This window comes from Amblyomma americanum, chromosome 5, assembly GCF_052857255.1.
Source record: "Amblyomma americanum isolate KBUSLIRL-KWMA chromosome 5, ASM5285725v1, whole genome shotgun sequence".
Taxonomy (NCBI): domain Eukaryota; kingdom Metazoa; phylum Arthropoda; class Arachnida; order Ixodida; family Ixodidae; genus Amblyomma; species Amblyomma americanum.
This window is the reverse complement of record NC_135501.1, coordinates 109805502-109818555: the sequence shown is the minus strand read 5'-3', so window position 1 is coordinate 109818555 and position 13054 is coordinate 109805502. Positions and strand designations below refer to the sequence as shown.

Sequence of the window (13054 nt, the reverse complement as noted above, 5' to 3'; positions counted from 1 at the left end):
ACAGCACACGGGCGCCTTAGCGTTTTGCCTCCATAGAAAAGCAGCCGCCGCGGTCGGGTTCGAACCCGGAAACTCCGGATCAAGAATAAGGGTACTTAAGTCTGCTTACGTGAAGGAATGCGAAAGCATGTGTTTTGAGGAAAGGACGCAGTAGCTCTCAGATGTCGAAATATCGGTGGACACCTCAACCGCGCCTCAAGCCCTGCACCTGAAGGTGCGTATGTCATCGTTCGAACCCCTGTCGCAATTAAGTCTCAGAAAGCTTGCAATTGAAGGTGCTTATGTCATTGGTGTGAACCCGTGTCCAAGCCAGCCTCCAACTTGACAATGAATGAGCTGTTTATTTAGAAAGGGAGGCTCAAAGCCGTTTGTTGGGGTATTGGGTTAAGGAAGGGAAAAGCAGGGTCTATTGATACATGAATGGACGGCACGGGTGGTCCAGCCACGCTTTACACTGCACTGTAGAGACCACATATCGGAGCATATTTGCCAATATCATCTTCCAAGATGCCGTTCGCTCCGGCTCTGGTCAATGCACGAAATTCCTCGCCATCAGTGGGAAAACCATGCTTGGCGGCGAGGTCGTCGCGTCTTTTGCGGAACTCTGCACAATCCCAAACTAGGTAGTACAGGTCAGCACGAAACCTACAGCCACAGTACGGGCGCTCCATAACGTCAATGTTGCCCCCTTGATGCCAGCGAGGGCCGATAAGCCATTTACGGATGATGTTTGGCGTGTAGGCGGCATCGGCGACGATCTTATTACTGAAGATCTGCTCATGCCGTGTGAGAGCAGCTGAGGTATCAAAGTAACCAGGAGGTGTAACGGCCGTCAGTCGTGAACGGCTCCTCGTCCCATCACCGAAGCTAAGCAGCATTGGGTTCGAGCCACCGCGGCGGGTACTTTATGGACGTCTTTTGCGTTTCACCCGCATCGAAACGCGGGCGCCGCGTCTGAGTGGAACTACACTATGGTTCCTCTTTTACTCTTCCTTCTCGGCCCCGCCGCGGTGGCTCAGTGGTTAGAGCGCTCGACTACTGATCCGGAGTTCCCGGGTTCGAACCCGACCGCGGCGGCTGCTTTTTATGGAGGAAAAACGCTAAGGCGCCCGTGTGCTGTGCGATGTCAGTGCACGTTAAAGATCCCCAGGTGGTCGAAATTATTCCGGAGCCCTCCACTACGGTACCCCTTCTTCCTTTCTTCTTTCACTCCCTCCTTTATCCCTTCCCTTACGGCGCGGTTCAGGTGTCCAACGATATATGAGACAGATACTGCGCCATTTCCTTTCCCCAAAAAACCAATTAAAAAAAAAACTCTTCCTTCTTTTACTCCGTCCCTCATCCTTTGACTGACGGCGTGGTTCGGGTGTGCACCGAGATATGCGGTGGTTATTGCATTCACCAAAACCAATTAAATTTCCGCGAGTAAAGAGGAACTGGGGAAGTGGGACAGAACATTTACGCGAGGGGGAGCACAAGACACTAGGGCCATTTTTTTTACTTACACAGGCTACACTAGTGTATGTAGCCAGTGTAGCATGGTTTCATTTTTTTTTTGCCAGTGTAGCTCCGCCCACCTACACAGACGCATTTCTTTTACGCGTAGTGTAGAACGAAACTACAATTTCTCCACCGCTTTCTTTGGAAGCGTAGACTAGCAGACGAAAAAAGAAGGCGTCCGTTTTAAACGCACAACGCCATTTTCTGGTGGTAAATGCCGCCAGCGGTTGCAGCGCAGCCTCTAAAGTCCGTGAAGTTCGTCCGCGAGGACGACGGTAGCGTTGTGGCGGTGCACCCATGCATCTAAGACAGTGGCAACCTCACCTTCGACGAAGATGAAATCGCTTGCACGACTGGAAGTGCATATTTCAGTCTGCTGGACGCTACTTCGTGTTTAGGAATACGCCGCGTTCGTTCGGCTGGTATCAGCGCTGGGCCTCACGTGAAAAATATAAATATATTTGCATACATAGTAATCTACTTATCTATGAATGTTAGTGCGAAGCTATCTAAGCTTAAAGTATCGTCTTTCACGTCTGTGTATTAATACGGCGGCGTCTAAAAGCGGTCGGTCTGCCAGCTGGCGGCTGAGAGCCGAGAAGCAGCCATCGAAAGTCGCACCCATATGCCGCTGAACGCCGGTTTCAATTTCAACGCGGCGAATAGAGCTGTTTCCCTACTCAAGACAGAAGAATGGATGCTTTGTATTTCGCACGAGGGACTCGTTATCGACCCTTCATCCGACTTACTGTGCAAGAAATGTAGCGACAGCTGCGTGGTACGCTCCATGCATTCGCTGAGCAGACAAGTTTGTGTGTTGCGCTCCATTTGAGGGGAAACAAAAATGTGTTTTGCATTTCCCTACGCTAATAAACGCCACGCAAAAACGTTTCGCAGTACATATTTCTCGCTTCATCTCATAGTGTATTACGATGACCCAAACATTCAGAGCTTGTCGTCTGCTCCCTAGGACGGCGACGATCGGTATCACGCTATTGGCTGACGCTCGTGCAGACGAGTGTGCAGCGCCTCCCGTCAAAGCTTTAGCCACGCCCTCCACTCGCCTACACCAGATTGCACGAATTGTTGGTTAAAAAAATAGCCCTACTAAAAGAAAGGAGAGAGAAAAGGAAATCACGTGATCACGCGGTGCTCCGCTGACGTAGCCTTCCCAGAGAGCAGCCATCCGCCTAACCAGTCGCGTCTTCAACGTGTGACTAGGAGGAGGCCAGTGCGCGCTCTCCGCGGCCCGAAATTGGACTTGCCGGATACACACTGGAGGACACCTGCAGCTGTACTTACCACCGGCAGCAGCTTTCCACAGCGGCAGTCACTGCGGCGGATTGACACGTCACCGCACAAGGTGAGTACTGCAGGGTCCACAAGTAATGCGAAACGATTCCATCTGTACCAGGGCTGCGATGGTACGCAGGTCGGTTCACAGCGAGACAGAGGCATTCCAGTGCAGTGTGGTGTGAGCGTCTGGGCATTATTAAGCAGCCTAGATTTTCATTGCCCGGCGATCGGAGCGTTCTCTGTTCTGCGAACGCAGCTGCATGCGTTGCAGAGTTCGACGCACTTCTCTGCTTGTTTAGCCGATGAACTCTCTGCGTCTGTCTTTCAGTCGACGGCCGGTAACGAGGTGTAGCCGGCATTTGCGTGTGCGACCTGATTCTGTACCGCGTGCTTCGGCTGCGAGGCACTTTACTGGGGAGCTAGGTTTTCGCTAAGCCTATAATGGCTTAAAGCGGTGCAAGATGGCAGCGATTCACTCTCCCGGCGTCCCTTCGGTCTGGGAGGCTATGGCGGCTATGAGCCTCTGCGACTGTCCTTAGCGTCGGGAATCACCGCGTTCTACTGAATCTTCAAGAATGCTGTTCATTGGTGTGCGTTGATAAAAATGTTTGGAACAAAATAATGACGCGTTTCATTATAGCAACGGGATGGCGAATGTTTTTTCGGGGGACTCTGGCCGCCGCCCAGGCCCTTTTAGGGGCCGGGCGACTATGGCGTGGGCCTAGTGGTTGCGATTGTTCTAAATTTTTACCAGTGCATCCGGCGCCTCCGAGTAGTACGTACGGGAGCTACTGGTTCTCTGCCATTCTCCGCTGGTGTTCCCATTGCACTGCAACACGGGCAGACGGCGCAGTTCGCGGGCGTCTCTGTGCGCAACCGAGTACAACTCTGTTCTCTGTTGTGGTTGTCGCCGCAGGTGACGGGACGATGTACCGATTGTGTCAGTGTCGACTGAGACTGCACTGCAGTGCTTATACGCGTACGACTGAGGTTGAGAAAGAAACGCCGCCGACATAAAATGGAACTCGACCGATAGTGGAACGCTACCTTAATTCTCAAAACTGACACTGTTGACTTATTCTTAGAATGAGTTGAAAACGCTGCTGACTGTGATTGGGAATCAAACGCTACCAACCTGGAAGAGAACACTGCCGGCTGAGAGTAAGACGCCGCCGCCGATTGAGACGCTGCTAAGTTTCCGGCGTGAATTCTGATAAGCATGGTGTTTGGAATGAGATCATTCCAGACTCTACAGAGAATATAGCTGCACTGGTTGAATGGAAGCGGCTGTCGCTGTACCGGAATTACTCTTATCGCGGATACGTGTTTTAAGGTGTGCCTCGACGAACCACGCTTGTCGGAAACATTGAAATAGTCGCCGTGAAGGCATCTGCCAAGCTTACTGTTTGGGCTGACGAACATACTCAAGTTTTCGATGGGCGACGTTAAGCCTAACTTGTCTTTATGGTCTGACCGGTAATGGATACGTGGAAAGCAATTCACTTTTCCTAGCTGACTACTGCGTACAGTCAGGATGGTGAAAACATTGCGTTTACATTTCCTCCCCTGCTTGAAAGAAAAAAATGAAAAGCGGTTTTTGGGGAAAGGAAATGGAGTAGTATCAGTCTCGCATATCGGTGGGCACCTGAAACGCGCAGTAAGGGAAGGGATAATGAAGGGCGTGAAAGAAGAGGTGCCGTAGTGGAGGGCTCCGGAATAATTTCGACCACCCGGGGATCTTTAACGTGCACTGACATGGCACAGCTCACGGGCGCCATGGTCGGATTCGAAACCGCGAACGGCGGGTTCAAAATCTGTTTGAGGAAATTAAAGACGGAGAAACTGTCTCACTTCTCGGTGAACACCTAAGCCGCGCCGTGATGGAGGGGTGGAAGGCGGGAAAGAGAGAGAAGTGCAGTTGCAGAGGGCTGCAGGGTAATTGCGACCAGCTGGGGATCTTTAACCGGTACCTCTTTTAGTAGGTTCCTGCAGCGTCCTGCCCTTTTCGACAGCATTGCGATTGTCCACTTGTTTCATTGAGGGCCCGTGCAGTGGCGCCAGCCTATTACCCAACTTCAGCAGTTTACATTTTAGCATTATTATTTATAAATATCACGATTGCAGATTACTATTTTTGAAAATACTTTAGTTGATAGGAAATGCGCAAAATTCTTCAAGACGTCTCCGTTAGACGGTAGTTCGGTGTCGTGGAAGCTAAGCGGCGCTACGCTACTGCCAAATTTGGAGGAGAGAAGAGGAGAGGGACAGGCGGCCATTCGGACTTTAGTAGCGCGCCATGCACTGTCTGGTGGAGGTACTGCTGCACTGACATCGCACAGCGAACGGGTGCCTTCTGCGTTTCGCCTCCATCGACGCGCTGCCGCCACGGCCGGGTTCGAACCCGGGTACTCCGGCTCTAAAGCCGAGCAGCTCCCGATACTTGTACGGACCGTTCGGAGGAGGCGGGGGAGGAGAACGCATGGTGATCTCTTTATTTACAGATAGTTGTAATGGTGATTGTCGTGTTTATGTGTGCGACGTCGGACCCACTGTTACTTCTATGTTCTGTGTGGCCTGTCACAGGAGCGTTCTCTCTTTTTACGCGAATGCCTATACAGTCTGTTCTGTCGAAAAGCTGTCGGCGTCGTATAGTAGTAGTCGGCACCGCGCTTCGAAAATATTCCTTCGCTTACGGCGTGGTTCGGGTGTCCACCGAGATATGCGAGACAGGCGTCATTTCCTTTCCCTTAAAACCAATTTTCATTTCATTTTTCTTCCTTTACGGCGTGGTTCGGGCGTCCACCGAGATATGTGAGACAGGCGTAATTTCCTTAAATTGTCCAACGGGCAAGGCGTCGCGTGGAACGACTCCTATAACGCTGCAAAACACTGTGGCGCCCCACTCTTAAAAAGAAACGTCATCCAGTTTTTTTTCTTTACTTATACAGGGCGTTTCATCTACGGCTAACAATTTTTTTAAAACAGACTTTTTGGGTTGAGAGCGCATTGTCAGTGGTGGTGTGCAGCAAAATACAGCTAACACTTGTTAATTGAATAGTCAACTTTTACTACAAGACTCCCCACTTATGGAGAGGTTTGTAGCACAGCGCAAAATAGCATCCATATCTGCTTCAAATTTGCGAAAACTCTATTCTCCTCGCCGCTGCGGCGCAAAGAATTTTGGGGCGGAATACAAGCGAAAGCGAAACCGCGCGGCCAGAGAGAGCACTAGCCACGCCTACGAGCGGTGGTCACGCTCTTGTCACGTGCTCTTTTCGCAGTGCCCGGATGGGAGCGACGATCGGGCAAAGGCTGCATATTGCTTGTATTTTCTGGGTTGTCTGATTTTACTGAAGGTCTTTAACATTTGCTAATGTGTATGCCAGTAGTGTATGCGAGTCTTGTTATTAGTTCAGATTAGATGCGCGTCCGTTGTAGTTATCCGTGTATTATATGCATGTATACGTGTGTCTTCCCTTTTTTGTGCCAATAACCAAGCGGTGAAGCTTCATCGTAATCATTATGACACAGAAACAAATAACAGGTGGCCTAATGAGCCAAGCTAGCCACTTGGAGATGTACGGCTAGTGAGTCCTATCCTCGCGCCTTTGACGCTGAAATGATTGCACTTGCCTTCCAGCCCTGTCAGGTTTAAGTGCAAGGAACTTTGAACCAATTAAGGATGTGATCGCAGATCGTGTTGGGTGATAAGAGCTAGTGACTAAGTCGCACTACCGATTTGCGGTCAATGTTCTACGTGACAATTGTCCGAAAACAATTGCTCATGTGACTTGGCTATGTGGTGACGTCTTTATTTCATGCAAACGACTGCCAGGGCCCAGGAGATCTCATGGCATTGAGGGAGAGGGTTCATGGCTGACGCTGTAGAGTAATATTAGGTAGCCGAAACATTGCCGAATTTGCGTACAGAAAACATGCTCCGGTGCATGCGCGCTTAGCTTGTGTTCTAAACTAATAAACAACGCAAACGCGAGATTTTAGTTCCTTATTCACGATATAGTTGCCTTTGTCATATTCATCGCTGATCGCCATTTCGTGTCAAACTGCAGGGCGGGCGCCTGTTCCTGTCTGCCGTCAGGCTCACGCATCCCTCGCCGCAGGAGGCAGCGGCTGGGCGGTTCGAGGCTGAGGAACCGCCGTGAGTCCGTGCAGTGCTTTCGTCGCGCGGGTGCTGACGGGATGCCGACACACGTCCCACCTGCCGCATCCTGTCAGCTGGGGACGGAAAGCTCTCACAGGTGAGGTGGAGGAGGACCGTCGCCAGAGTTGAGCACATTACAGGCACGTGCGCTTCGATGCCGTCTTTGTTGTGGAGCTCGTTAAACAAAGACGTAGAAGCGCTGGTGGAACGCGGGTTCAAGTACTTGCCGACGCACAGTCTGCTATATCCTCGGCTCTTGCTCACAGGGGAGCTTCCTCTGGCGCGGGTGAGCAACTGTCGGTGACGTTGACGGATGTCACGGTGACGAGTGCACAAGTTTCATTGACGTACTCGATGAAAAAAGATTGCGCATATAGGAAAGAGTGGGTTCTTGTGTTGTTCTCCTTCAGTGACGACTCTCTTAAATGGGCCCTGTTCAGGTGTCGACCCTGGAGAATTGAATGAATGAATGAATGAATGAATGAATGAGTTGTTTCTATAGAAAGGGAGGCTCAAGGCCGCTCGTTGGGGAATTGGGTTATCGCTGGAGAAATGAAACTGCAGTCCTTCAGTTTACTGAGGTGGAATAACGGAACTTATCCCTACAAAAATGGTCTATAGACAGCCTATAGACTTCTGATAGACTCTATTACCTTCCTATAGATATTTCTTTTTGCCTATTCATAGTCTACAGGCTGTCTAAAGACAAAAGTCTGTCTATATGATTTGTATTGCCTATATGCTGTTCTCTAGGGTTTGTTTATAGACTCTATAGGCAGAAGTCAATGGGCAGTCTATAGACTGTCTAAAGAAACTTTTTTAAGGGGTATCGATAGAACTGTATATCGAATCGTAAATGTGAGTGCGCGGCACTTTCAATATTTCAGATTTACATCCCTTTGTGCCCTTCAGCAGCGGAACCTCTACCAACTTGCACATGACACCAGGCACCCCATAATCGTACACCACGCGTAGCTTGCATCCTGCAGGTCCGAGCTATAGTTGCCAATAGTGAATTAGACGAACGCAAGGCCTTTCACGATCGTCCCGACCTCCAGCACCGCTTCTATGCCTCTCAAGATCATATTTTCCAGCATCGCGCTATCCGGACAAAATCCGACCAGCGTCTGTTTTTTGTAGAACAGCACACACTGATGTAGAACACCATATAGAGGGCTTATAATTTCAGCTCCAGCGATTCTCGCGGGATCAGAAGCCGATTGCCAAAGCTACTAATTCACCCTTAGTTAACAAATCCCCTGAGGTCGAAATTCCTGGAGACCTTCACTACGGCGTCCCTCGTGGCCTGAGTCGCTTTGGGACGTTAAACTCCATAAACTAAAGCACCCTCCACCATTTCCATCGTCAAGTAACTGCCATTGCTGCTTCAGTGTGCGCTACCGACACGCCATCGCGGGGAGCGCCTTCAGAGTGTGAGCGCGGTGTTCCGACTCAATGCTGAGCATTGTTCTTAAGTTCGCAGTGAAAGCAAAAAGTGGTGGACCGTCAGGCCCTTCGTGATGTCACTCAAAAGCCAGCTTTGTTGCCTCGGGGGGTTATGCACGCAATGGGTTCGATATGTTCCATATGTTACCAGTCAGTGCAACGTAGCTGCACTGCCGGAGTCTCTGGTATGCTGTAGCTGCTGTATTTAGCACGTATGTCCGTCATGTCTGCTTTCCTCTTTGTTACAAGTGATACGGACTACACTGCTAGGCATACAGAGGAATAGATGTTGGTGAAACTATACAGGTCATTTGAATCAAACCGCAGAGATTTTTCACTAGCGGAATGCATGCACTTGTGTACGGTGCAGAAAAAAGTTATTTTGGTGCCCTTTTCCAGAGAGATGCTTTTCCTTGGAAGTGGTACCTCGCCGCCTTCTGCCTTGCGGTACGGCGGAGCCTTCTGCCGCAGCGCACGGGTGAGTTCAGCTGAGTACGTGATCAGGCGATCATGTCACTAGAAGTGACCTCTTATCTATAGCTGCTCCGCATGCGTACGCGGGCGTATAGAATATTTGCTTGCTTTTCGTGCATTCTCGGGAAACTATGATGCATGGTCTGGACACTAACAGTTCCAATAGAGGTACCACTGGTAAGGGTGGAAAACTGGGTGTTTCCAGCTATTTCAGCAATTATTTCTTGATTAGCGGCGAACGTGCATCAAGCACAAAGCCGACAACGTAGTAGATCGTAAAGGCGCTATAGAAAAACAAATATATACGTTAAAATTGTATGCACGATACTACAAAACTAAGGTTAAGGGAAATTTAAGAAGCACTCTGACATAGTGTATTTTTGTGACATTCTGGTAATCGTTGCGCCTTTTAAAAATCCCTCCGCCTCAACCGCTCGCTCATTTGCAGTAAAATCGCATGCTGAGATCTTTGTTGCGAAAACGCCAGCCAGCGAGCCATTTTGGCTCGTCGCGCACTTAAGCCGTATGCCGTGGCCGACGAACGACCTTGAGCCGCCGTTGCCTAGCAACACCACAGCCACGCTACAACAGATGGCGCCGCCGTCGACGCGGCTGCCATCGCCGCGTGCTCCACCAGATGTGCTCCGCTGAGGTAGAGGAGGTGTCGCCTTGCCGGGTATATATATATATATATATATATATATATATATATATATATATATATAATATGCTCTTTGCCTCAGTGGATTCTAGTCCTTATAGAGAGTGTGAAAGAGGCGCAACAATGACAGAACGAAGCGAGGAAGAGACAACGCGCTCAAGAGACGCCAGAAGAACCCGCCTCACGACTCGAGAAGCTTCGTAACGAAGATGCGGCTAGAAGTAGTCGTGCCACGTCCAGGAGTGACTCTTCAACTGCGGAAGAGACCACTTTGAGTTCTCGAGAGCGTCGGAGTGAGATGGTGCGTAGACGGCGTGCCGAGTAAACGAAGATTTCGCAATTCAACTAGGGTTAACCAGAGCTAAACCACAGCCAATTTTAACGCGACAGCGTAAGGAGCACGCGTCGTAGAAAAGCCGGTGTCGTCGGTCTTTGGCCGTTAGTGAAAAATGGCGCATCTAGGTGGACACCTGAACCACGCCGTAAGGAAAGGTATTTTCCTTCCCTGTACTGGTGTCCAGCGAGAATTAATTGAAATGCCGCAAACAATACTATGACTTCACTCTCGCTAATCAACTTATTCACCGCTAAAGGTCATCAGTAAGATGAATATGAAATCGCGCACTGAGCCTGAGGTTGCGGGATCGAGGTTACGGGTGGCGAAATGCGAAAGCGGGCACATGCTTTAGGATCCGGGTGCAAGTTGAAGAACACCACGTGGTTGAAATTGATCTGGAGCCTCCCCACTCGTCCCCATCCCCCCTCCTGCACCCACACGCACACACACAGACACTACTTCCTCCTTTATACAGACTACGTAAACCGTCTGGATGCTAAATGCCGGGTATTACTACAAAATGATACATTGAGATGAGTTTGACTGAGGGTCTTGCAAGCCTGAACTGACCACTGGTCCCAAATAGAATAATGATCCACAGTTTTTTAGAAGCAGGAGTGTGCGGTAACGAAGCGTGGAATATCCATCGAATTTTTCGAAAACGTAGCGCGAAAAAATGACAACACAGATGAAGGCAGAGGCACGACACCGGCGCTGTCGAAAAATGCAAATGCTCCTACTCGCCCAGTTTAGCACAGCTGTGTAATATCCAGCGTTCGTGCGCTTTTCTTAATAGCAGCAAATATCAGTTCATGGTTCCTTTCAGTAGCGAATTAATGACGTTGGGAGAACCGGTATTGTTTTTTGTTCCATCTTCTTGCCTATCCTGAGGCTGACTTCGCCTTCGCAGGGTAGCTGTCGGTGTTTTGGGTGTGGAAGCTGGCCGGAGTCGCTCGGGGGAGCCGGGAGGAAGATTTCCCTGGCTTGAAACTCCACTTGCCAAGGAAGGTGGGTATCTGTCTTCGATACACTTCCCACGTAGCGTGCAACGTCGTATTGAGAATACTCTGCGGAGTCTCCACACTGGGCTACTGACAGATACGGGGACTTACCCGTCATTATGAGAATTCGGCGTCATTGGAAAAACAAACTCCTGCCACTGGGTGCGGCTTTGCCAGTACGGGAGAAGTCGTGAGACGTTATTCCTGTAACCCGCCCCACCATATACAGAACGTTTCACTTAATACTGTCAGCACAATTTTTAAAACTGGTCTTTTTGAGTTAGAAAAGCGCTTTTTTCGAGTACCATTAACAGCGGTGTAGGGAACGAGTTGTCGTCTGTGTTCACTAGAGGCTGTGAAGCACATCGTAGTTCTAAAGAAGCTCCGAAATCTCCGTGTGCAGAGTCGTTTCTCTATTTCAGTTTGACTGAAATACCACAAACTAAACCGTGACTGCAATCTCGGTAAACGACTTGTCCACTGTTAAAGGTCATCAGTAAGACGAACATGGAATCGTGTTTATAGATTGGCTACTGAGCACGAGGTTGCAGGGTCGAGGTTGCGCGGCATGAAATGCGAAACCGGGCACTGCTTTAGGATTTGAGTGCAAGTTGAAGAATGCCAGGTAGTTGATGTGGATCTGGAGACACCTCCCCCCCCACACACATGCACAGGCGCACTACTGCGTCCCTTATACAGACTACATACACCATCGGGACGACACTAAACGCCGCATATTACTGCAAAATGATGCATTGAGGACAGTGTTAATTGAAGAGACATGGGAGGGTCCTTTGCCCTGCAGAGGGAGTAGTCGGGCTGATGATGATGATGATGATCGTGTGCTTCGTGATCCCGGCTGCGGCGATCGTATTTCGATAGAGGTGAAATTCTTCACTAGTGCCTCCCTAATAGCCTGAGTCGCTTTGGGACATTGAACACCCATAAACTAGAAACCTATTCTTAACCGCAGTGAACAATGTCTTCAAGGTCCCTTTCAGCATCGAATTAATGACGTTGGTCAGTATGGTTGATCGCTCGTTGTAGCTGCTCTTCTTTTGCTGCTAGGGAACCTGTGGTTGTCCTTATTGTAATGTCATCCGCATGCATTGCGTAGCTGAAGTTTTCTATTTCGTCAAGTACTTTCGTGAGTCATATATTAATGCTGCGTTGAATAGCAGCGGTGACATTACTGAGCCTTGCGGGGTGCCCTTGGTTGGCACCGTGAAGCTCTCAGATCTCGTGTTTTTGATGCCTATCGTAGCCGTTCGCACCCTCAAGAAGGCTTGGACGTATCGGAAGGATCTGTTTCCGCTGTTTATGTTATTGAGACCTTCCTTGATGGCCGCATGTCCCACGTTATCGAAGGCTCCCTTTATGTCGAGCGCTAGTACTATGTGTTCTCCACTTCCTGGTATTCCAGTGAGGACTGCCTCCTTCAAATTTAAGAGTACGTCTTGCATGGACAGTCCTCTTCCGAAGCCAAACATGGCATCAGAGTAATATTCCTTGTCCTCCATGTAGTTTGTGATCCTTTCATTGACCACTCTCTCGTATATCTTCCCTAGGCAGAGGAGGTCAGGGAGGTTGGTCTGAGGTTTTCAATTCAGAGTCTTTTGCTTGGCTTGGGTATCATAATTACGTCTTTATGTTTCCATTCCACCGGCACTCTTTTTTCCCAGATTTCGTTTAGGTACTTGGTAAGTTCGGCGATGGCCGTGTCTCCCATGCTTCTAATGGCAGCGTTATTTATTCTGTCCTTTCCAGCTGCCGTATTTTGGCTTCCCCTATGGCTGCCCTTATATCCTCCTGGGTGATTGGCCTATCCATCTCTAGGTTGTCTTCTCCTTGTGTATTCTTGTTCTTGCCTTGGGTGCGTGGTTGTGCCGTAGCATTTCTCCCTGAGTGCCTGTGTTAGTCGCTCTTCTATTCCGTGGAAGGTGTGCATTAGTCGTTTCATGGACTTGCCGCTTTCTGTTTTGGTTTTTGTTGGGTCTATCAAGGCTCTTAGCATATTCCAAGTTCGGGCCATGCCTAGTCTTCCTCTAAGTGTTTCCGTAAACTCTCGCCAGTTTTGCGTGGCGATGTTGTCTTCGTGCTCTGATGCCTTCTTGGTTAGTTCGGCGATCTTCAGTTTGAGTTTCCTGTTGTATTTTTGCTGCCTCCATCTCCTGATA

General features: G+C 49.5%; 1 non-coding gene across 1 annotated transcript; it reads left to right on the top strand.

Annotated features, from left to right (window-relative positions):
• The first annotated feature begins 1004 nt into the window (after positions 1-1004).
• Positions 1005-1076, top strand: TRNAS-ACU (transfer RNA serine (anticodon ACU)). The gene has a single exon. It is a non-coding gene; the product is annotated as a tRNA-Ser (tRNA).
• Positions 1077-13054: the final 11978 nt, after the last annotated feature.